Source organism: Phyllobates terribilis, unplaced genomic scaffold (assembly GCF_046119375.1).
Source record: "Phyllobates terribilis strain yellow unplaced genomic scaffold, ASM4611937v1 Scaffold_11__3_contigs__length_659146591, whole genome shotgun sequence".
NCBI lineage: Eukaryota > Metazoa > Chordata > Amphibia > Anura > Dendrobatidae > Phyllobates > Phyllobates terribilis.
Genome location: NW_027362771.1, coordinates 575,611,901 through 575,636,638, shown reverse-complemented (window position 1 = coordinate 575,636,638; position 24,738 = coordinate 575,611,901). Strand labels below are relative to the sequence as shown.

Here is a 24,738-nt window from a genome sequence, read left to right as displayed (position 1 = left end):
TGCCGCCATCTTTGTACTCCTGATAATACTGTGCCGCCGCCATCTTTGTACTCTTGTGGTGTGTCTGGTGCCGCCATTTTTGTACTCCTGATAATACTGTGCGGCCGCCATCTTTGCACTCTTGTGGTAGCTCTGGTGCCGCCATCTTTGCACTCTTGTGGTAGCTCTGGTGCCGCCATCGTTGCACTCTTGTGGTAGCTCTGGTGCCGCCATCTTTGTACTCTTGTGGTAGCTCTGGTGCCGCCATCTTTGTACTCTTGTGGTGGCTCTGATGCCGCCATCTTTGTACTCCTGATAATACTGTGCGGCCGCTATCTTTGTACTCTTGTGGTGTGTCTGGTGCTGCCATCCTTGTACTCCTGATAATACTGTGCGGCCGCCATCTTTGCACTCTTGTGGTAGCTCTGGTGCCGCCATCTTTGCACTCTTGTGGTAGCTCTGGTGCCGCCATCTTTGTACTCTTGTGGTAGCTCTGGTGCCGCAATGTTTGTACTCCTGATAATACTGTGCTGCCGCCATCTTTGTACTCTTGTGGTGGCTCTGGTGCCGCCATGTTTGTACTCCTGATATTACTGTGCGGCCGCCATCTTTGCAGTCTTGTGGAGTGTCTGGTGCCGCCATCTTTGTACTCCTGATAATACTGTGCGGCCGCTATCTTTGTACTCTTGTGGAGTGTCTGGTGCCGCCATCTTTGTACTCCTGATAATACTGTGCGGCCGCTATCTTTGTACTCTTGTGGTGTGTCTGGTGCCGCCATCTTTGTACTCCTGATAATACTGTGCGGCCGCTATCTTTGTACTCTTGTGGTGTGTCTGGTGCCGCCATCTTTGTACTCCTGATAATACTGTGCGGCCGCTATCTTTGTACTCTTGTGGTGTGTCTGGTGCCGCCATCTTTGTACTCCTGAAAATACTGTGCGGCCGCCATCTTTGTACTCTTGTGGTGTGTCTGGTGCCGCCATCTTTGTACTCCTGATAATACTGTGCGGCCGCCATCTTTGCACTCTTGTGGTAGCTCTGGTGCCGCCATCTTTGTCCTCCTGATAATACTGTGCGGCCGCCATCTTTGCACTCTTGTGGTAGCTCTGGTGCCGCCATCTTTGCACTCTTGTGGTAGCTCTGGTGCCGCCATCTTTGTACTCTTGTGGTAGCTCTGGTGCCGCCATCTTTGTACTCTTGTGGTAGCTCTGGTGCCGCCATCTTTGTACTCTTGTGGTGGCTCTGATGCCGCCATCTTTGTACTCCTGATAATACTGTGCGGCCGCTATCTTTGTACTCTTGTGGTGTGTCTGGTGCCGCCATCTTTGTACTCCTGATAATACTGTGCGGCCGCCATCTTTGCACTCTTGTGGTAGCTCTGGTGCCGCCATCTTTGCACTCTTGTGGTAGCTCTGGTGCCGCCATCTTTGTACTCTTGTGGTAGCTCTGGTGCCGCAATCTTTGTACTCCGGATAATACAGTGCGGCCGCCATCTTTGTACTCTTGTGGTGTGTCTGATGCCGCCATCTTTGTACTCCTGATAATACTGTGCGGCCGCCATCTTTGCACTCTTGTGGTAGCTCTGGTGCCGCCATCTTTGCACTCTTGTGGTAGCTCTGGTGCCGCAATGTTTGTACTCCTGATAATACTGTGCTGCCGCCATCTTTGTACTCTTGTGGTGTGTCTGGTGCCGCCATCTTTGTACTCCTGATAATACTGTGCAGCTGCCATCTTTGTACTCTTGTGGTGGCTCTGGTGCCGCCATGTTTGTACTCCTGATAATACTGTGTGGCCTCCATCTTTGTACTCTTGTGTCTGATGCCGCCATATTCGTGCTAATGATTCTGTGCTGTCGCCATATTTGTGCTCCTAGCGATCCCATTCTCAAGTTATGATTATCACCACACATGTTGTTATTTCTCTGGGAGACCATACAGATTCGATCACTGCCACCAGATGTCAGGGGATGCAACTCAGCTGCCTCTTATGGTCAGGACAATTACACAATAGACTGACGAGTGATGGACGAGGCCCCAGCTGCTTCTACTACAAGGCCGGTTATTGAGGAACTCACAGTGAGTGTACGGTATATGCACCTCCAATTCAAACGCATGGAATATATGTATATGTATATATACATATATATATATATATATACCCCCCGTATGGTCACTGCCAGCTCCACAATAACAAAAGGGAACCACTGCTCGCTGCCACCACCTCTGATTGGACACCCTTTACAGATAGCGTATGGCTTCAGGGTTGCGGTTTACAGAGCCAGAGGAACAGCGATATTAAATTTTATATAGTTAATAAAATATATAAATCCAGAAAGGTAGGCAGTGTTTATAAAAATATACAAAGATGATACAAAAGGGGAACAAAACAATATGGTATATATTCAATTACATAAAATAAAAGGGATAATAAGAGAAAAGTACTAAACCTAATCATGGAAATGAATCAGAGCTTAGTGGAAGAAAGTATTCCTTAGAGCAATAGACAGAATCACAGAGTACTGTGTCTTCCAGAACTGACAAATACCAAAAACCCAAACTTTGCTTTTTATTAGATCAAGGTTACCCGCACATGCCTCCCCTCAGTGAGCTTATATGGGGGCCTGTCATGGGATGTGCTAGGTCTTTTAGAAGTTTATGAGATTTCCAACTTTCAGCATATCTTTGCCCCTGGAGGTCCCAGGTGGGAGATATTATTGTGTTTTCTATCACGATTTTACCTTTCTATAGAGATGAAACATGGCACAGATAGCATCATCCATCGGAATGATATTAAGTTGGAGGGGTTCGGATGGCCTTACCATGATGTGAGTAAATGCATTATGGTTGTCCTTTCGCTACAGCACTGAAAATATTTCTCCCATAAATATCGGATTGATGCAACCCCAATATTCATCACTGACCACTGGCTCCTGAGTGTCTGAGATAATTCCATGAACAGAGGAAGCCCCTATACTTCTCTGCCTCTGAGCATAAGAATCCTAAGTTTGTTGGCTGGTTCCCATCAGATCCCTAAGGTCACGATCCCACTATCAATATTTAGTCAGTATTTTTTTCTCAGGAGTAGGAGCCAAAACCAGGTGAGGAACAATCAGAGAAAAGGTATAATAGAAATAAGTGCATAAATTCTGCATTTATCACCCACTCCTGGTTTTGTCTCCCACTCCTGAGAAAAAATACTGACCGAATACTGACCAAATACTGATAGTGGGGACGTGGCCTTAATGTAATTACCTGCTCACAGCAGGAAGTCCCTTCTTCAATGTTCAGCTCTTTCTCACTTCCCCAGTTATAATTAATCCCATATGTTCAATGTGAGGGTGATATGTCCCATGTCTGGAGATATCTTTATGGATTTTACAATTTCTCTCTAAGACATCTGTTGCATTATCTCCCTCCACTACCTAGAAATAAAACTACTATTTTTCTGGGCCCATAAACCTTAGATCTATGGAAATACGCAATTATTTTACACCAAATAGTGTAAAATGTAAAGAAACAGTAACAAAAAAATAATAAAATAGAATTTTTGGTTCCTGCATATAAAAAGCGACTGTAACATCATACGTACCCTAAAAAGGTACCGTTAAAAGCTCCTACAGCTCGGCACAAATAATAACGAAATGTGGCCCCACACAGCAACATCGCTGGAAAAATGTTCTCCATCCTCCCTGCTACCAATTCTTCTTAAGGGAGGGGTTTATTAGCATATCCACTCCCAGAATCCTTTGCTCCCACAGCCCCCTAATGACTTTGTCTCTCCTCAGTGTAGACAGAGCCCCAGATCCGGAGGCCGCAGCTCCTCACAGATGGCCTCCAGCTTTGCGCAGTGGCAGTATCATAGCCCATGAGGTTTATCCGAGGTGTGATTATTGCTAGTTGAAAACTTTTCCCAATACCCCGCCATGAGGGCTCGTAATACAGTCAGCATGGCAATTTTTGACAGTCTCCCAGGAGACTGAATAGGTGGTTAATAGTAGAAGAAGAGTTATTGCTGTTTAACTGGAGTAATTCTATATACAGTTGTATTGGAGCCGTATGTTACATGTGTCGGGCTGAGAACTATAAGTAACATTTCACTTCCCCGAGGACAAGAGAATCAGTAAAGAAACGTGCGGGATCAATTACAGGATTACTATCCAGTCAGCTGCTTCCCCGGAGATTTCTCCATGTAGTCATGTTGTTGTTTTTTTCTTGTTATGTGGGCATGGTATTGCGGTATTACAGTCACTATTAGTTATTATCTATAAGTGTCTGATAACAGCATCCCTCAGCCACCAATTGATTAAAAGTCCCTTATGGCATTTGCCACCCCCCCCCCCCCCTAATTCATCATAAGTCCCTGTATAGTTTTCTCTTCCACCCCTAGTTCATAATATGTCCTTTATAGCGTCCTCCACCAACCCCAATTCATTATGAGACCCTCTAAGTATCTTCCTCCCACAACTCAATTTATTCTAAGTCCCTTATGGCATTCTACACCACTCCCAATTCATAATAAGTCCCTTGTGGTGTCCTCCCGCACTCTCCTGTTTATTATAAGCCTCTGTATAGCATTCTCCCCAATTCATTATAAGTCCCTGATATCATCCTCCCCTACCCCCCAGTTCATTATAAGTCCCTGATGACGTCCTCTCCCCAATTCAATCGTTGCCTCTTATGGGATCATCTCTGCATTGCTGGACAGGTCTGGAATACAGAAGAGACGGTTCCCTTCCAGGACGTAGAAACCAATGGACAGAACGTATAGTGGTGAGTGGTGATAGTCTGTAACCAGAAAGGAGGAGCAGACGGCCGATAATACAGGAGAAAGTCATTGTGTCAGTGATTATGTACAGAAGCCCGGATAGCTCAGTCGGTAGAGCATCAGACTTTTAATCTGAGGGTCCAGGGTTCAAGTCCCTGTTCAGGCGGAAGCTTTTAATAAAGATGAAACCAATAAACGCTATTTCTAAAGGATATAAGAGACCTAGGGAAGGACAAATGATGGCGACTGTTCAGGAAAATATCACGGTTACTGTAATATCCTTGATTCCAGTTAGTTTTGGGTGGTGACCTTGTTCTCCTTAGCTGCACTTTTGGCGCCAACAACAGGCGATCACTGGTAATGTAATATAGGAACTTGTGAACAGTCTGTATAGAGGGCACTATATGGCGGTATTCAGTCACTATTTAGTATTATAATGTGGTCATGGTATGGCGGTATTTAATTACTATTTTCTGTTATGTGCTGATGGCTTGGCGGTTATAAGTCACTATTTGTTATTATATGGTCACGGCATGACAGTATTGCCTCTCAGCTTCTCTTCTTGCGCCATCATCAGGAAGTTCCTGGTAATGCAATCCTGTAACACATAAGTGAAGGTTCCCCCAGGACGCAGGAGCAGACAGTCTGTATAGCAGGAGATGGTGACACTATGGTCAGATGGAGGATAAACCCTCTCCCCTCCCCCAGCCTGGGGGGCTTTTCTTTCTTCCATTACAGATTTAGGGGAGGGGTGTTATTAGCATATCCACTCCCAGAATCCTTTGCTCCCACAGCCCCCTAATGACTTTGTCTCTCCTCAGTGTAGACAGAGCCCCAGATCCGGAGGCCGCAGCTCCTCACAGATGGCCTCCAGCTTTGCGCAGTGGCAGTATCATAGCCCATGAGGTTTATCCGAGGCGTGATTATTGCTAGTTGAAAACTTTTCCCAATACCCCGCCATGAGGGCTCGTAATACAGTCAGCATGGCAATTTTTGACAGTCTCCCAGGAGACTGAATAGGTGGTTGTGATAGATCTAAATCGGCCATGTGCTGTAGGATCAATATTCTAGAAATTATAACATTTCAGGTATATTTCTATGCCAATGAGAACTTGTTCCATGCGGGAAGAATTATATATATATATCTGTGTGTATAAAGATCAAACACCCACTTTTCCAAAAATAAATAAAAAATTAACACATTTGTTATCGCTGGGTACATATATAAAATGCTATTTATTATATACGGCGTGCACCAAAACAGAAGAAAGTGTAAATGGCAAATTCTCTGGGACTTTTTTGGTCACCTCCCAAAATATGATGGAATAATAAGAGATAAAAAAGTCATATAGACCCCAAAATAGTACTGATAGTATATGTGTGTATATATATATATACATATCAGAAAATGTAAAACAATACATGAAAAAATTCTATATATACTGTACATATGTGTGTGTATATATATATATATATATATATATTTATATTTATTTATATGAATATATAATTAGAAAAATACAGGTGCAGCACTAGCAAAGTTATTACAAAAACAGTTGGGTGCTAAATACGCCTTACAGGCAAAACCAAACCTCAAGACGTCCAGCAAAGACAAAGGCAGCGCTCCATAGTCCAATAGAGGGGGATTTATTGACCCATCACGTCAGGGCAACGTTTCGTTCAAAATGTGAAACTTTTTCCAGCTTGAAAAAGTTCACCCTATATTGAACAATGGAGTGCTGCTGCCTTTGTCTTTTTTGGATATATATGTATATATAAATATATTTTTATTTTTTCTTTAAATATTATAAATATTAGATATGAACATTTTTTGAAAAATCTAAAAAATGTTAAAGATTATATATAGATATATATATATATATATGCACATAATTTTTATTTTTTCTTTAAATATTCTAATATATATTTAAATATATGTATATAAAATGATATATATATAATATGTATTTAAATATAGATATGATATGTATATCTATTTTTTTCTTCTTAAACTGAGAAAATACGATTTATTTAAATATATTTATTCAATATATATATAATTTTAATTTTTTTCTTTAAATGTCTTTGTTTTTTTTTCAGTCCCTTCGGGGTTTAACCCTGCGATTGCCTGATATAAGAGACCCGCAGCCGCTCCGTACATCATGGATCGCACCCAGACTGTGGACCGCAGATTTGTGAAACCGGTCTTAGATAAACCTTTCCTCTGGACGGAGCTCCGCCGTTATGGACGGGTCGTGTCTGGAATTACTGCTCAGCTTTATTTTAGTAAATGGAGCTCAGTTGCAATACCACACACAACCTGTGAACCGGAGTGGCGCTGTTTTTGGAAGAAAGCAGCCATGATTTCTAATACAGTACATGTTTGTAAAGCACTTTCGTTTTTTTGGACAATGAATAGTATTTATTAGGTGAAGTTTTCTGTACTTGTATGTACAAACATAGCGGTGACAGGGGCCTTCACTAGACCCCCGGCTGTCATGGTAACCCATCGGCACCATGCAATCACATTGCAGGAGTGGGTGGGAATTTGGGGGGTCGAGATGGGTGCAGACAAATCACGACCATTTACATGCCGCTGTCAGACATTGTCAGAGGGTTGAACAGCAGCGATCAGAGCTTGCACCGGTGGTTGTCTTTGTTTCCCATAGCAACCAATCACGGTCCGGATTTCATTTCTTACACAGCTCTGGTAAAATGAAAGCTGCTCTGTGATTGGTTGCTATGGACACCAAAGACTTTCATAGCAACTGTTTCTTTCTGGGGTCACACAGACTTTTCTACAGAAAAAATAAATAAATTAAGAAAAACACTAAAAGTGTGTGATAAAAACACAAAACCGCAAGTGATGGGGGAAGGGGAATCACAGACCCAACCTATGTTAGAGGACAGACCCCACAGGGAGAGAGCCGTGGTCTCTTTCGATGTACATGGAGCCTTTCAGCTGACTATGATCCGGTCTAATCACCTTAAAGGGGTTGTCCAGGACAGAAATCTTCAAAGTGTTTCAGAGGATAAACGTCTCTATGTCACCAGACTTCCTAATATCCAGCGCTGCCTTCCTGTCGCTTCCTCTGGTCTTTGTTGACAAGTTGCTGGCGAGACATCACAACTACAGAACGTGACCACTGCAGCCAATCACCAGACTGATGCCGACCTCAGTGATTGGCTGTAGTGGTCACAAGTTGTGGCATCACTGCTGCAGCCTCTTGACAGGACGGGAAGCAATGACAGACAGGCAGCTCGGAAGTATCGGGGGGTGAGGAAAACACAGTTTATTATTATTTTCACTGGGCGAGCCTACGGAGATAGAAAACTTAATAATAGAAAAACCCTTTAAAAAGTTGAAAAAATACTCGCCTCCATACTTCATAAACAGCCAGTCACTGAACATCCTCTTAGGCCGTACAGATGTGGGATCACTGCAGCCAGTCTATGATCACATTGGTCACTGCTATGGCTAGTGATTGGCTGCAGCGGTTACATTGTAAAATGGTTAAACAAAACTGTCTACACACCTTCTTATAAGAGACAGACTAAATATTATGCATTTTCTTTATGTTGCTGCCATGTTGGCATTCCATTATGTTGGTCTTGTTGCACATAGTACAGGCTCTTGTTGCACATAGTACAGGCTCTTATTGCTCTCATGTTATGTGTATGGTCCGAGCGGAAGTGACGGGGAACTGTGCAGAGATGGCGCTCGGCCTTGTGGCTTCAAATGGTATTACTGTGTGACTGCGTAGGTGACCCCTTGAACATCGGATGTTTCCTGCTACTCAGGATCAGTCATAGGGGGCACACAAAGCAGGCGGGAGCTGTGCACATCAGTAGTTATGGTGTGCAGCCTTAGGTCACTTACAGAGGGAACATAACCTCTGTGACTGACCCTGGCAGGTCCAAGGAGGCATTCATCCTATGGGCTTCAGTGAGCGTGCATGTAATATATGGTATCAGTATAGATCCCTTCATACTTCCCAGGTGCAAGAAATAATGTATTTATATAATACAAAGTGTTAGTTGTTGTTAGTTCCACACTGAAATCTTACCACTCCTATGTTTTCCACAGAGCCTGGATAGCTCAGTCAGTAGAGCATCAGACTTTTAATCTGAGGGTCCAGGGTTCAAGTCCCCGTTTGGGCAGAATTGTTATTTAATAAAATTTCATGACATTTTTTTTCAAACAACTGCATGATATGTATGTAAGGTCACCTGCACAGTTTCCCATATTGTGGCATCCATAGGCCACAGATTACACCGTCCCTTTTTGGATCACCTTGGGGAAGACCCGGCTTTATACAGATTTCGGGTAAGTATAAATAACCCGAGGCTGATTCGTTAATTAGTCAGAAGTCACATTGGTCAGTTTTTGTCAAGGATTAGAAAAAAATGTCTGTTCCACACTAGTCCAGAGTTGTGTCCGGAGCCGCCAGCCTGATTTTTATTTTTTTTCTGAACAACTTTTCGAAAGTCACAAACAGAGAACATGGTTTATGGACACATTGAAAACCCATAAAGAACTGTCTAGAAATTTCTGGATGGTGCAAAAACCCGATTAAGTCTGGTATTACTGCTCAGCTCTATTGAAGAGAATAGGGCCTAGCTGCAATACCACAAACAACCTGTTCACAGGGGTGGCGCTGTTTTTTGTAACTCCGAAAAATTGCTATAAACTAGTAGTTGCATTTTTGAGACTGAATCATGTGGTTATAATAGATGTGCTTTCCTATTTTGTGGAGGTGGGAGATCTGACTTGTCTGCAGGCTGACGATGAAACAAGTGGCCAATCTATTTTTTTTTCTCTCTGTTTTCTAAAAGCCACAACATTTTTATTTCTCCATCCGCGTTGCTGTATGAGAGCTCATCTCTTGCGGGACGAGATTTAGTGTTGTATGATAGCATTCATTTTGCCATAAAATATACTGAATAGTGGGAAAAATTCCAAGTAATGAAAAAGTTTTGATTCCGCCATTGTTATTTGAGTTTTGATTTTTTGGCGTTCAAGTTGCTGTAAAAATGACCTGATAACTTTCTTCTACTTGTCAGTGCGATCATCGTGATGTCACATTTTATATAGTTGTTTTACTGTAAAAAAAAAAAATCAAACTGCTTTAAATAAAAATATCTTGTTTCAGCCATCATATTCTGAGAGCCATAACTTTTATTTTTTGGGTTGTTAGAGTTGTGCGAGGTCTTGTTTTTTTCGGGGCGAGGTGTAGTCTATATTGTACCATTTTGGGGTCCATATGACTTTCGTATCTGTTTTAATTCCACTTTATTTTGGGAGGTGACATGACCCCTCCCCCAACCTCCCCTGCAATTCTGCCATTTAGATTTTTTTTTCTTCGGTTTCGGCTTGTAGCATTTGGGATAAAAATATTTTATTAGTTCAGATATTTAGAAACCCAGCAATACCCAATGTGCTAATTTTTTTACATATTGGTAAAAGGGGAGTGATTTTATTTTTATCAGTCCCCTTTGGGGACTTGGACCTGCGATTGCTTAATACTCACCTCTATACAGGCAACCTCTGTACATCCTATTCTGGACGCACAGATGGGCATGATCTTATTTTTATCAGTCCCCTTAGGGGACTTAAACCTGCAATTGCTTAATATTCGCCTCCATAAATAGGAAACAGCCCATCTCTGTACATCCTATTTTGGCCGTACAGAAGTGTGATCACTACTGTCAGTCTCCATTCACATTGGTTACTGCTGTGGCTAGTGATTGGCTGCAGTGGTTACATTGTAAAAGGGCTTAAAAAACCTGTCTATGCACCTTCTTATAAGAGACCGTGGTTGCATTCACTCTTTGGAAGTGCTCAGAGGCTAATGGAAGCGAGTTAGGTCCAGCCTGAAATAGTCCTAAATCTTTAGTTCAGGGTTCGAGTACCTTTTCAGGCTGAAACTTTTAATAAAATTGAATAAAAAATGTTGAAATGACTCCATGATATATAGGTGATATAATATAATATACAGCACAACAGGCCTAATATTATGGGAGGAGGCTCAGCATGGAGGACTAGCGGTGATCTCCTCTGATGGTGCCACAGCTAGGTCACCTGTACAGTTCCTTACATTGTGGCCTCTATAGGGCCACAGATTACAACATCCCTTTTCGACCACCTGATGGACCTGGTATTACACAGGATGCGGGTGTCTATAAATGATCGGAGAGGCCGAGCCCAGAGATAGTATTCTCTCACTGTCTGGCATTATTATGAGATCATGGTAAGTTGGTATTTAGTCACTACTTTGTGTTATTCTGCGCTCATGGTATAACGGTATTATATCAGTGCATAAACCCCCTCCCCTCCCCCAGCCTGGGGAGCTTTTCTTTCTGCCATTACAGACTTAGGGGAGGGGTGTTATTAGCATATCCACTCCCAGAATCCTTTGCTCCCACAGCCCCCTAATGACTTTGTCTCTCCTCAGTGTAGACAGAGCCCCAGATCCGGAGGCCGCAGCTCCTCACAGATGGCCTCCAGCTTTGCACAGTGGCAATATCATAGCCCATGAGATTTAGCCGAGGCGTGATTATTGCTAGTTGAAAACTTTTCCCAATACCCCGCCATGATGACTTGAAATACAGTCAGCATGGCAATTTTTGATATTCTCCCAGGAGACTGAATAGGTGGTAAAGAGCAGACTAAGGATGGGTGGTGTGCAAATAGCAATCTGTGAGCTTTGTGGTTGGAGTTTGTCATGATAGTGCTTTCAGTTGTGCAATGTGGTGGCCATCTTTGTACTCGTGTGGTGGCTCTGATGCTGCCGTCTTTGTACAACTTATAATAATGTGCGGCCACCGTCTTCGTACTCCTGATAATACTGTGCGGTCGCCATCTTTGTACTCTTGTGGTAGCTCTGGTGCCGCCATCTTTGCACTCTTGTGGTAGCTCTGGTGCCGCCATCGTTGTACTCTTGTGGTAGCTCTGGTGCCGCCATCTTTGTACTCTTGTGGTGGCTCTGATGCCGCCATCTTTGTACTCCTGATAATACTGCGCGGCCGCTATCTTTGTACTCTTGTGGTGTGTCTGGTGCCGCCATCTTTGTACTCCTGATAATACTGTGCGGCCGCCATCTTTGTACTCTTGTGGTGGCTCTGATGCTGCCATCTTTGTACTCCTGATAATACTGTGCGGCCGCCATCTTTGTACTCCTGATAATACTGTGCGGCCGCCATCTTTGTACTCTTGTGGTAGCTCTGGTGCCGTCATCTTTGCACTCTTGTGGTAGCTCTGGTGCCGCCATCTTTGTACTCCTGATAATACTGTGCGGCCGCCATCTTTGCTCTCTTGTGGTAGCTCTGGTGCCGCCATCTTTGTACTCCTGATAATACTGTGCGGCCGCCATCTTTGCACTCTTGTGGTAGCTCTGGTGCCGCCATCTTTGCACTCTTGTGGTAGCTCTGGTGCCACCATCTTTGTACTCTTGTGGTAGCTCTGGTGCCGCCATCTTTGTACTCTTGTGGTGGCTCTGATGCCGCCATCTTTGTACTCCTGATAATACTGTGCGGCCGCTATCTTTGTACTCTTGTGGTGTGTCTGGTGCCGCTATCTTTGTACTCCTGATAATACTGTGCGGCCGCCATCTTTGCACTCTTGTGGTAGCTCTGGTGCCGCCATCTTTGCACTCTTGTGGTAGCTCTGGTGCCGCAATGTTTGTACTCCTGATAATACTGTGCTGCCGCCATCTTTGTACTCTTGTGGTGGCTCTGGTGCCGCCATGTTTGTACTCCTGATATTACTGTGCGGCCGCCATCTTTGCACTCTTGTGGAGTGTCTGGTGCCGCCATCTTTGTACTCCTGATAATACTCTGCGGCCGCTATCTTTGTACTCTTGGGGTGTGTCTGGTGCCGCCATCTTTGTACTCCTGATAATACTGTGCGGCCGCTATCTTTGTACTCTTGTGGTGTGTCTGGTGCCGCCATCTTTGTACTCCTGATAATACTGTGCGGCCGCTATCTTTGTACTCTTGTGGTGTGTCTGGTGCCGCCATCTTTGTACTCCTGATAATACTGTGCGGCCGCCATCTTTGTACTCTTGTGGTGTGTCTGGTGCCGCCATCTTTGTACTCCTGATAATACTGTGCGGCCGCCATCTTTGCACTCTTGTGATAGCTCTGGTGCCGCCATCTTTGCACTCTTGTGGTAGCTCTGGTGCCGCAATGTTTGTACTCCTGATAATACTGTGCTGCCGCCATCTTTGTACTCTTGTGGTGTGTCTGGTGCCGCCATCTTTGTACTCCTGATAATACTGTGCAGCTGCCATCTTTGTACTCTTGTGGTGGCTCTGGTGCCGCCATGTTTGTACTCCTGATAATACTGTGTGGCCTCCATCTTTGTACTCTTGTGTCTGATGCCGCCATATTCGTGCTCATGATTCTGTGTTGTCGCCATATTTGTGCTCCTAGCGATCCCATTCTCAAGTTGTGATTATCACCACACATGTTGTTATTCCTCTGGGAGACCATACAGATTCGATCACTGCCACCAGATGTCAGGGGATGCAACTCAGCTGCCTCTTATGGTCAGGACAATTACACAATAGACTGACGAGTGATGGACGAGGCCACAGCTGCTTCTACTACAAGGCCGGTTATTGAGGAACTCACAGTGAGTGTACGGTATATGCACCTCCAATTCCAACGCATGGAATATATGTATATGTATATATACATGTATATATATATATACCCCCCGTATGGTCACTGCCAGCTCCACAATAACAAAAGGGAACCACTGCTCGCTGCCACCACCTCTGATTGGACACCCTTTACAGATAGCGTATGGCTTCAGGGTTGCGGTTTACAGAGCCAGAGGAACAGCGATATTAAATTTTATATAGTTAATAAAATATATAAATCCAGAAAGGTAGGCAGTGTTTATAAAAATATACAAAGATGATACAAAAGGGGAACAAAACAATATGGTATATATTCAATTACATAAAATAAAAGGGATAATAAGAGAAAAGTACTAAACCTAATCATGGAAATGAATCAGAGCTTAGTGGAAGAAAGTATTCCTTAGAGCAATAGACAGAATCACAGAGTACTGTGTCTTCCAGAACTGACAAATACTAAAAACCCAAACTTTGCTTTTTATTAGATCAAGGTTACCCGCACATGCCTCCCCTCAGTGAGCTTATATGGGAGCCTGTCATGGGATGTGCTAGGTCTTTTAGAAGTTTACGAGATTTCCAACTTTCAGCATATCTTTGCCCCTGGAGGTCCCAGGTGGGAGATATTATTGTGTTTTCTATCACGATTTTACCTTTCTATAGAGATGAAACATGGCACAGATAGCATCATCCATCGGAATGATATTAAGTTGGAGGGGTTCGGATGGCCTTACCATGATGTGAGTGAATGCATTCTGGTTGTCCTTTCGCTACAGCGCTGAAAATATTTCTCCCATAAATATCGGATTGATGCAACCCCAATATTCATCACTGACCACTGGCTCCTGAGTGTCTGAGATAATTCCATGAACAGAGGAAGCCCCTATACTTCTCTGCCTCTGAGCATAAGAATCCTAAGTTTGTTGGCTGGTTCCCATCAGATCCCTAAGGCCACGATCCCACTATCAGTATTTAGTCAGTATTTGGTCAGTATTTTTTCTCAGGAGTAGGAGCCAAAACCAGGTGAGGAACAATCAGAGAAAAGGTATAATAGAAATAAGTGCATAAATTCTGCATTTATCACCCACTCCTGGTTTTGTCTCCCACTCCTGAGAAAAAATACTGACCGAATACTGACCAAATACTGATAGTGGGGACGTGGCCTTAATGTAATTACCTGCTCACAGCAGGAAGTCCCTACTTCAATGTTCAGCTCTTTCTCACTTCCCCAGTTATAATTAATCCCATATGTTCAATGTGAGGGTGATATGTCCCATGTCTGGAGATATCTTTATGGATTTTACAATTTCTCTCTAAGACATCTGTTGCATTATCTCCCTCCACTACCTAGAAATAAAACTACTATTTTTCTGGGCCCATAAACCTTAGATCTATTGAAATACGCAATTATTTAACACCAAATAGTGTAAAATGTAAAGAAACAGTAACAAAAAAATAAAAAAATAGAATTTTTGGTTCCTGCATATAAAAAGCGACTGTAACATCATACGTACCCTAAAAAGGTACCGTTAAAAGCTCCTACAGCTCGGCACAAATTATAACGAAATGTGGCCCCACACAGCAACATCGCTGGAAAAATGTTCTCCATCCTCCCTGCTACCAATTCTTCTTAAGGGAGGGGTTTATTAGCATATCCACTCCCAGAATCCTTTGCTCCCACAGCCCCCTAATGACTTTGTCTCTCCTCAGTGTAGACAGAGCCCCAGATCCGGAGGCCGCAGCTCCTCACAGATGGCCTCCAGCTTTGCGCAGTGGCAGTATCATAGCCCATGAGGTTTATCCGAGGCGTGATTATTGCTAGTTGAAAACTTTTCCCAATACCCCGCCATGAGGGCTCGTAATACAGTCAGCATGGCAATTTTTGACAGTCTCCCAGGAGACTGAGTAGTTGGTTAATATTAAAAGAAGTGTTTATGGGAGATTATTACGTGTATACAGTTGTATTGGAGCCGTATGTTACATGTGTCGGGCTGAGATTTATAAGTAACATTTCACTTCCCTGAGGACAAGAGAATCAGCAAAGAAACGTGCGGGATCAATTACAGGATTACTATCTAGTCAGCTGCTTCCCCGGAGATTTCTCCATATGGAGTCATGTTTTAGTTGTTTTTGTTATTATGTGTTCATGGTATGGCGGTAATAAAGTCATTGTTTGGTGTTTCTATATTTTCATGGTTTGGCGGTATTCAAAAACTGTTTGCTGTTATATTATGTTCATGGTATAGCGATATTCAGTCACTATGTGATACTATTATGTGTCTATGATACAGTGCTATTCATTCACTATTATTAGTTGTTATCATTATAAGTCCCTGATGGTGTCCTGTAATGGGGGCTCCTCAGGGGAGATGAATGTATATAAAGGGAATAGATTATGAAGCATTTGCTCCATGTGCTGCACAGCACTCTTGTCAGCACTCTTGTCAGCACTCTGTCAGCATTCTGTCAGCACTCTGTCAGCACTCTATCAGCACTCTTGTCAGCACTCTTGTCAGCACTCTCAGCACTCTGTCAGCACTCTTGTCAGCATTCTGTCAGCATTCTGTCAGCACTCTGTCAGCACACTTGTCAGCACTCTGTCAGCATTCTGTCAGCACTCTGTCAGCACTCGGTCAGCACTCTTGTCAGCATTCTGTCAGCACTCTGTCAGCACTCTTGTCAGCACTCTTTCAGCACTCTTGTCAGCACTCTGTCAGCACTCTTGTCAGCATTCTGTCAGCACTCTGTCAGCATTCTGTCAGCACTCTTGTCAGCATTCTGTCAGCACTCTGTCAGCATTCTGTCAGCACTCTTGTCAGCATTCTGTCAGCACTCTTGTCAGCACTCTGTCAGCACTCTTGTCAGCACTCTGTCAGCGCTGTCAGCACTCTGTCAGCACTCTTGTCAGCACTCTGTCAGCACTCTGTCAGCGCTGTCAGCACTCTGTCAGCACTCTGCTATTGTCAGCACTCTGCCACATAAAGGGGCTGTGATACTGTTACATAATCTATTGCCTTTATATACATTCATCTCCCCTGAGGAGTCTCCCGTTACAGGTTGATGAAATGCGTATGGAGGGTTTGTACAAGGACATTATTAGAGGGATAGGTCGCACTCGGGCACTGTCCTTGTCAGGACGGGGAGATATTGCATTGGGCACGACAGGGAACGTAGCTTTACCTGTCTGACTTTATTTCCCTTTTCTCCCTCCTGTGTGATGTTTTTGCTGATTGAAAACTTCTAATGGTAAGATCCAACTATTTTATAATTGAGGACAAGTTCACTTTGTCACTTTAATATCTGTATACGTCATTGTGAGATATTGGTACCCATATTTTAATCTTGAATATTAAAAGTGAGATTTTATTTACGAAATCTGATCCGGCTTACCCCTACTTAAATTCATTGGATTCTTGTACCCCTAGTGGGCTTTGCTAACCTGATAGCATCCTCCCACCACCACCAATTAATTAACCCTCCGTCAGGGGCATCTGATCTGACAGGCGCAGCTCACTCAGTTTCATTTCTCTATTTTCAGTGGTTTGTCTGGGAAACACCCTCCTCCCAGTACCTTCCTAACTTTAAAGGCTGTGTGAAACCTGAGAAGCCTCTTGTGCTGCAGAGCTTCAGGAGATCAGATATCAGCCCCTGAATGCGTCACACCTTTGACGGTTAGTATTTGCTGTTTTTATTCATCCCAATTGTTTTTTTAGCTTGTTTTATGAATAGCTAGTGCTAAATTTGTGGATTTGTCATAGAAGGTTTTGTTAGAAATAAGAGTGTGCTTCTCAGGCACATGGCGCCCTAACACATATTCTCTCTCTTGCTTCAGCTTTTCTTCTGAAATGGCGAGGAGAATATTTGACTTGTCAAATGCCCTTCATGTTGAGCAAGTGCAAAATATACTGCTTGATGATGATGAGACAGACCCCTTACAGCTAGAAGATTTAGGGGAAGAAAGTGACATTGATTCAGAAGATGATGTGGAAGAATGTCCAGATGTGTCTGATACAGATCAAGATGGAGAGAGTGCGGAGGATGCTCAAGACATAGAAACATATTATTTGGGCAAAGATAAAACAACAAAATGGATAAAAAAGCCACCCCCTAAACGTTCTCACACACGCTCGCATAACATTTTGAGCCACCTTCCAGGTGTCATAGGAACTGCAAGGAATGGAATGCTAAAAATGAAATGGAATGCTGGAACTGTTTATTCACTGATGACATTCTGGTCACAATTGTGACATATACAAATCAGTACATGGACACCATAAGGGACAGTTTCATTAGAAAGCGAGATGTCAACCCTATTGATGTAATTGAACTGAGGGCGTTTATTGGTTTGCTATATCTTGCAGGCGCCTATAGGGCAAACCGACAGAGTTTGGAGGAGCTCTGGGGTAGAGATGGGGACGGCATTGAGAAATTTTCCTTGGTAATGAATAGAAAGAGATTCAAAATTATAATGCGGTGTCCTCGTTTTGACGACAGAAGTACCAGAACTGAGCGAAAAAAATTCGGGAGATATTTGAAAAATTTGTCCAAACCTGTCAAAAAAGCTATTGTCTAGGTCAAAATGTCACTATTGATGAAATGCTCCCGGGATTTCGTGGTAGATGTGGCTTTCGGCAATATATCCCATCTAAACCAAACAAATATGGGCTAAAAAATGTTTCCCTTGCTGACTCCAGGATTACTTCTACCTACAATATGGAAGTTTATGCGGGGAAACAGCCAGCAGGTCCATATTGTGTAAGCAACACACCGAGTGAGGTGGGAAAGCGAATGGCTGAGCCTTTGTATGGTTCGGGGAGGAATATAACTGCAGATAACTGGTTTACTGATGTGGGTTTGATTGATTTTTTGAAATCCAAAAATATATCATATGTGGGTGCTGTGCGAAAAAATAAAACACAATTGCCGCCACAGTTTATCAATGTGAAAGGGAGAGAACAATACCACAGTATGTTTGGATTTAGTGATGGGAAAGTTTTAGTGTCCTATGTCCCACGCAAGAACTAAAATGTTATTCTTGTATCCTCTCTTCATGATGATGATGATGTGATCGATCCTCGGTCTGAAGCACAAAATAAGCCGGAAATGATAACGTTTTACAACGAAACCAAGGGTGGTGTAGACCCTGCAGATCAGATGTGTGCTACTTTCAGCGTGTGTAGAAATGCCAGGCGCTGGCCAATGGTAATTTTTTTCACTATGCTAAATGAGGCAGGAATAAATTCTCTCGTTATTTACATAGGAAACCAGCTGGGATCACAGCGTAGAAGACTCTATCTAAATCATTGGCTCATGAACTGGTCATTGCAGAGCTTCGCAGAAGAAGTGTGAAAACAATTGGAATACCCTCTAGCATGCAAATGCGGCTGAGAAAATTTCGCACAGAACATGAACGCGAAGAATCACCAGCTCCCCCACCACCCAAAAGACAGAGATGCAACACCTGCACAGGACTCAGGAGACTCTCAAATTATGCATGGAAAAATTGCAAAAATGCTATTTGCCTGTCTCATGCAGAAATGATCTGCAAATCATGCTCATTGCTCTGCAAGTGTACTTTTACAGGTGAACCGCTAACATCTGATAGTAACTGATTTTGAGTACAGTACTATTTCAGCAACCTTATAATTTATTTTGCTTATCTAAATTTTATGTTTACTAATAGTTTTTGAAGAAAACTGTCGGGTTTGTTTTGCAAGTAGCAAAATGTGTGCACTTTGAAACATATTACTTTTCTGGTTAGTAAACATTTTTTTTTTCCACCTGATTATGTGGATTCTCATTTATTACATTCCTATTAAGGTAACTGATCACTTTTAGAGCATTGAAATTTAAAAAAAAGGAAAATATAGCCAATTTTCTAGCCTGTGCCCCTAAACTCGTTATGAAACATATTGCCCCTGACGGAGGGTTAAAAGTCCCTTATGGCATTCTCCACTCAACCCCTCCAATCAGGGGTGGATTAAGAGTAGCAAGGGCCCCGGGCAGATTAGAAGGCACGGGCCCCCCCCACCTGATTTATCACGTGACATGTCACATGATCCCCTGTGATAGATCATGTGATAGTTCACGGGAAATTAATTTGGCACAATATTAATTGTGCTGCCTCATCTGAGAGCAGAACAATATAGGGGCAGATACCCTGATTCCAGCGATGTGTCACTTTTTCAGCTGCTTGTTGTCATTTTGAGAAAATCACCGTTTTATCTGCTGCAGATCTAGCAGCTCTCTGAATGCTGCACTCTGTATAGCCCCGCCCACACCACTGATTGGCAGCTTTCTGCCCATGCTCAGTGTACACAGAAATCTACTGATCAGTGATGGGGGTGGGGTCCTACAGAACTTACTAGTCATCTAGTGATAATTACCTTCTGCCAAATCATTGATTTTATCAAAACAACACTAAGCAGCCCAGTAAGTGACACATTACTGGAATCAGTGCCTCTAACCCTACATTATGCTGCTCTCAGATTAGGTGGCAAAAACCTGATGACAGATTCCCTTTAAAGGAGCTGTAAACACAAAAAAAGTTTGTATTAAGAAAATACAAGCCATTTGTGAAATTAACTTTTTTTCATTGTTAATTCACATTAGACTGTATCTTCAACACTTTTGTCAGCAGGTCTTATTACAGACTCTGAATAGGGCAGCTCTCTCCCTCTCCCTCAGCAGAAAGTCACAGCATGGTTAAAAAACGGGATCTTTTATGATTTTCTCATAATAAATAAATAAATAAATAAAAAAGGACATGCAAGTCCTCCAAACTATTTTCCATTTCTCTATAGGGGAGGTCCTAAATCTTTCTTGTTCTTTAGTTGATCACATGTCAAAAAGGCAAAGCATTTACTATGAACTCGCTTAAAAAAATATACACTTGGAGAGTAATATCATCATCTGCATGTAAATATTCCTTGACTCTAAGGGCTCGCTCACACTGTCGTAGAACATGGCCGAATGCTATGTGATGTTTTATCGGATACTCCATACAGTAGTATGTACCCCCTTGATTCTCCATACAGTAGTATGCACCGCCATGATCCTCCATACAATATAATGCACCCCCATTATCCTCCATACAGCAGTATGCACACCAATGGTCCTCCATACAGTAGAATGCACCCCATGATCCTCCATACAGTATAATGTGCCCCCATGGTCCTCCATACAGCATAATGTACCCCCATGGTACGCCACACAATATAATGCATCCCTATGATCCTACATACAGTAGTATGCGCCATCATGTTACTCCATACGGTACTATGCACCCCCATGATCCTCCATACAGTATAATGCACCCCCATGGTCCTACATACAGTATAATGCACTCCTCATACTGTATTATGGCCACCGGTCACTGATTTAAAAAAAAAATACAGTACTCACCTCTCCTAGTTCCACCTGATGATCCGGTCTCCTCAGCGTGCAGTGGGAAGCGCCGGACATCTAGGAGCAGCGGGCGCCCTGTAATGACGTCATCGTGCCCGCTGTTCTGACACGTCAGACACCGAGCAAGAATGATGGGGGTGGAAATGTCTGCTGACGCTCCCTCCACCATCATCATTGCTCGCACTAGGTCCCCCCTCCGGCCATCAGCAAGTCAGTAGATGCTTCCACCCCCATTATTTTGTGTGGGCGGGCAGTACTGGTGCTAACGGGCAGAGACGGGGCACAGTGCGGTGAGGGCCTGCTGCAGTGATGGGCCGTTGCGGCCCCACGGCTCAAGGGGCCCCATAGCAGTGGTGTGGCCTGCCGCCATTGGCGGTACGCCAGTGCCTAAGGCCAAAAGATTAAGCAAAGAAATATGGAGAATCAATTACAGAATTAATATCTTGTCAGCTGCTTCCCTGGAGATTACTCCAAATAGAGTCATGTTATGGTTTTGGGGTGCTATTGTATGGTCATGTTATGGCGGTGTTACAGTCACTATTTGCTTTTGTGTGTTCATAGTATTGTCGTATTATTCAGTCACAATTTGGTATTATTGGGTGTTTATGGTACAGTCACTATTTTTTAGTTTTTTTTCATTAGAAGCTTCTGGTAACAGCCTCCCCGACCCCCAATTCATCATAAGTCCCTGTTTAGTGTTCTCTTCCACCCCTATTTCATTGATAGCGTCCCCTCCCACCCCCAGTTCATTATGAGACCCTCTTAGTATTTTTCCCCACATCAGAATTTTCCTAATTTCTGCATAAATTTGACCTAAAACGACATCAGCTTTTCACAAGTGGATGAAGAACCAAATCAAATGAGTCCAAAACATTAAACTTTTACACTTTTTTTTAAAGAAAATAATCCAATCTCACATGTCTGTGAGTGACAAAAGTATGTGAACCTTTAAGGTTAGCAGATAATTTGAAGGTAGGATCGATAGGGAGGGTTAATATATGGCGGTATTTAATCACTATTTGTTATTATATGGTCACAGCATAACAGTATTGCTTCTCAGCTGCTCTTCTTGCGCCATCATCAGGAAGTCGCTGGTAATGCAATCCTGTAACACATAAGTGAAGGTTCCCCCAGGACGCAGGAGCAGACAGTCTGTATAGCAGGAGGTGGTGACACTATGGTCAGATGGAGGATGAACCCCCTCCCCTCCCCCAGCCTGGGGGGTTTTTGTTTCTTCCATTACAGAGTTAGGGGAGGGGTGTTATTAGCATATCCACTCCCAGAATCCTTTGCTCCCACAGCCCCCTAATGACTTTGTCTCTCCTCAGTGTAGACAGAGCCCCAGATCCGGAGGCCGCAGCTCCTCACAGATGGCCTCCAGCTTTGCGCAGTGGCAGTATCATAGCCCATGAGGTTTATCCGAGGCGAGATTATTGCTAGTTGAAAACTTTTCCCAATACCCCGCCATGAGGGCTTGTAATACAGTCAGCATGGCAATTTTTGACAGTCTCCCAGGACACTGAATAATGGTGTTAGTATTAAAAGAAGTGTTTATCGGAGATTATTACGTGTATACAGTTGTATTGGAGCCGTATGTTACATGTCGGGCTGAGAATTATAAGTAACATTTCACTTCCCTGAGGACAAGAGAATCAGCAAAGAAACGTGTGGGATCAATTACAGGATTACTATCTAGTCAGCTGCTTCCCCGGAGATTTCTCCATATGGAGTCATGTTTTAGTTGTTTTTATTATTATGAGGTCATGGTATGGCGGTAATAAAGTCATTGTTTGGTGTTTCTATATTTTCATGGTTTGGCGGTATTCAAAAACTGTTTGCTGTTATATTATGTTCATGGTATAGCGATATTCAGCCACTATGTGATACTATTATGTGTCTATGATACAGTGCCATTCATTCACTATTATTAGTTGTTATCATTATAAGTCCCTGATGGTGTCCTGTAATGGGGGCTCCTCAGGGGAGATGAATGTATATAAAGGGAATAGATTATGAAGCATTTGCTCCATGTGCTGCAAAGCACTCTTGTCAGCACTCTGTCAGCATTCTGTCAGCACTCTTGTCAGCATTCTGTCAGCACTCTGTCAGCACTCTTGTCAGCATTCTGTCAGCATTCTGTCAGCACTCTTGTCAGCATTCTGTCAGCACTCTGTCAGCACTCTTGTCAGCATTCTGTCAGCACTCTTGTCAGCATTCTGTCAGCACTCTGTCAGCGCTGTCAGCACACTTGTCAGCATTCTGTCAGCACTCTGTCAGCATTCTGTCAGCACTCTTGTCAGCACTCTGTCAGCACTCTGTCAGCAATCTGTCAGCACTCTGTCAGCACTATTGTCAGCATTCTGTCAGCACTCTGTCAGCGCTGTCAGCACTCTGTCAGCACTCTGTCAGCACTCTGCTATTGTCAGCACTCTGTCAGCACTCTGTCAGCACTCTTGTCAGCATTCTGTCAGCACTCTGTCAGCACTCTGCTATTGTCAGCACTCTGCCACATAAAGGGGCTGTGATACTGTTACATAATCTATTGCCTTTATATACATTCATCTCCCCTGAGGAGTCTCCCGTTACAGGTTGATGAAATGCGTATGGAGAGTTTGTACAAGGACATTATTAGAGGGATAGGTCGCACTCGGGCACTGTCCTTGTCAGGACGGGGAGATATTGCATTGGGCACGACAGGGAACGTAGCTTTACCTGTCTGACTTTATTTCCCTTTTCTCCCTCCTGTGTGATGTTTTTGCTGATTGAAAACTTCTAATGGTAAGATCCAACTATTTTATAATTGAGGACAAGTTCACTTTGTCACTTTAATATCTGTATACGTCATTGTGAGATATTGGTACCCATATTTTAATCTTGAATATTAAAAGTGAGATTTTATTTACGAAATCTGATCCGGCTTACCCCTACTTAAATTCATTGGATTCTTGTACCCCTAGTGGGCTTTGCTAACCTGATAACATCCTCCCACCACCACCAATTAATTGAAAGTCCCTTATGGCATTCTCCACCCAACTCCTCCAATTCATCATAAGTCCCTGATATCAGACTCCCCGACCTCAATTCATTGAAAAGTCCCTGTATAGTGTTCTCTTCCACCCCTAGTTCATAATATGTCCTTGATAGCGTCCTCCTCCTGTTAGTGTCTTCCCCACAACCCAATTCATAATACGTCCCTTATAGCCTCCTTCCCCACCCTCTGGTTTACTATAAGCCTCTGTATAGCATCCTCCCCAATCACCCAATTAATTATAAATCCTTGATATCATCCTCCCCTACCCCCAGTTCATTACAAGTCCCTGATGACGTCCTCCCTCCAATTCAATCGTTACGTCTTATGGGATCATCTCTGCATTTGGGACAGGTCTGGAATACAGAAGAGACGGTTCCCTTCCAGGACGTAGAAACCAATGGACAGAACGTATAGTGGTGAGTGGTGATAGTCTGTAACCAGAAAGGAGGAGCAGACGGCCGATAATACAGGAGAAAGTCATTGTGTCCGAGATCATGTACAGAAGCCCGGATAGCTCAGTTGGTAGAGCATCATACTTTTAATCTGAGGGTCCAGGGTTCAAGTCCCTGTTTGGGCGGAAGCTTTTAATAAAGATGAAACCAATAAACACTATTTCTAAAGGATATAAGAGATCTAGAGAAGGACAAATGATGGCGACGGTTACTGTTCTTTGATTTCATTTAGTTTTGGGTGGTGACCTTGTTCTCGTTCGCTACTCTCTTGGCGCCAACAACAGGCGATCACTGGTAATGTAATGTAATGTACTAGAACATAAGTGAGGGCTCGTTACATATTCCACGTAGTAGGAACTTGTGGATAGTCAGTATAGAGGAACTATGTGGCGGTATTCAGTCCCTATTTGGTGTTATTATGTGTTCCTGGTATGACGGTAATGCGTCACTATTTAGTATTATAA

General features: G+C 43.3%; 8 non-coding genes across 8 annotated transcripts; all 8 read left to right on the top strand.

The window, feature by feature from the left end:
- The first annotated feature begins 3,813 nt into the window (after positions 1-3,813).
- LOC141168145 (U4 spliceosomal RNA) lies at positions 3,814-3,953 on the top strand. Its single transcript, XR_012251895.1, has one exon. It is a non-coding gene; the product is annotated as a U4 spliceosomal RNA (small nuclear RNA).
- An 882-nt stretch (positions 3,954-4,835) lies between these two features.
- TRNAK-UUU (transfer RNA lysine (anticodon UUU)) lies at positions 4,836-4,908 on the top strand. Its single transcript has one exon. It is a non-coding gene; the product is annotated as a tRNA-Lys (tRNA).
- Positions 4,909-5,614: 706 nt separating this feature from the next.
- LOC141168057 (U4 spliceosomal RNA) lies at positions 5,615-5,754 on the top strand. The gene has a single exon (XR_012251812.1). It is a non-coding gene; the product is annotated as a U4 spliceosomal RNA (small nuclear RNA).
- Positions 5,755-8,830: 3,076 nt separating this feature from the next.
- TRNAK-UUU (transfer RNA lysine (anticodon UUU)) lies at positions 8,831-8,903 on the top strand. Its single transcript has one exon. It is a non-coding gene; the product is annotated as a tRNA-Lys (tRNA).
- Positions 8,904-11,248: 2,345 nt separating this feature from the next.
- Positions 11,249-11,388, top strand: LOC141168211 (U4 spliceosomal RNA). Its single transcript, XR_012251956.1, has one exon. It is a non-coding gene; the product is annotated as a U4 spliceosomal RNA (small nuclear RNA).
- Positions 11,389-15,145: 3,757 nt separating this feature from the next.
- Positions 15,146-15,285, top strand: LOC141168056 (U4 spliceosomal RNA). The gene has a single exon (XR_012251811.1). It is a non-coding gene; the product is annotated as a U4 spliceosomal RNA (small nuclear RNA).
- A 6,885-nt stretch (positions 15,286-22,170) lies between these two features.
- LOC141168488 (U4 spliceosomal RNA) lies at positions 22,171-22,310 on the top strand. Its single transcript, XR_012252224.1, has one exon. It is a non-coding gene; the product is annotated as a U4 spliceosomal RNA (small nuclear RNA).
- Positions 22,311-24,326: 2,016 nt separating this feature from the next.
- On the top strand, positions 24,327-24,399 carry TRNAK-UUU (transfer RNA lysine (anticodon UUU)). The gene has a single exon. It is a non-coding gene; the product is annotated as a tRNA-Lys (tRNA).
- Positions 24,400-24,738: the final 339 nt, after the last annotated feature.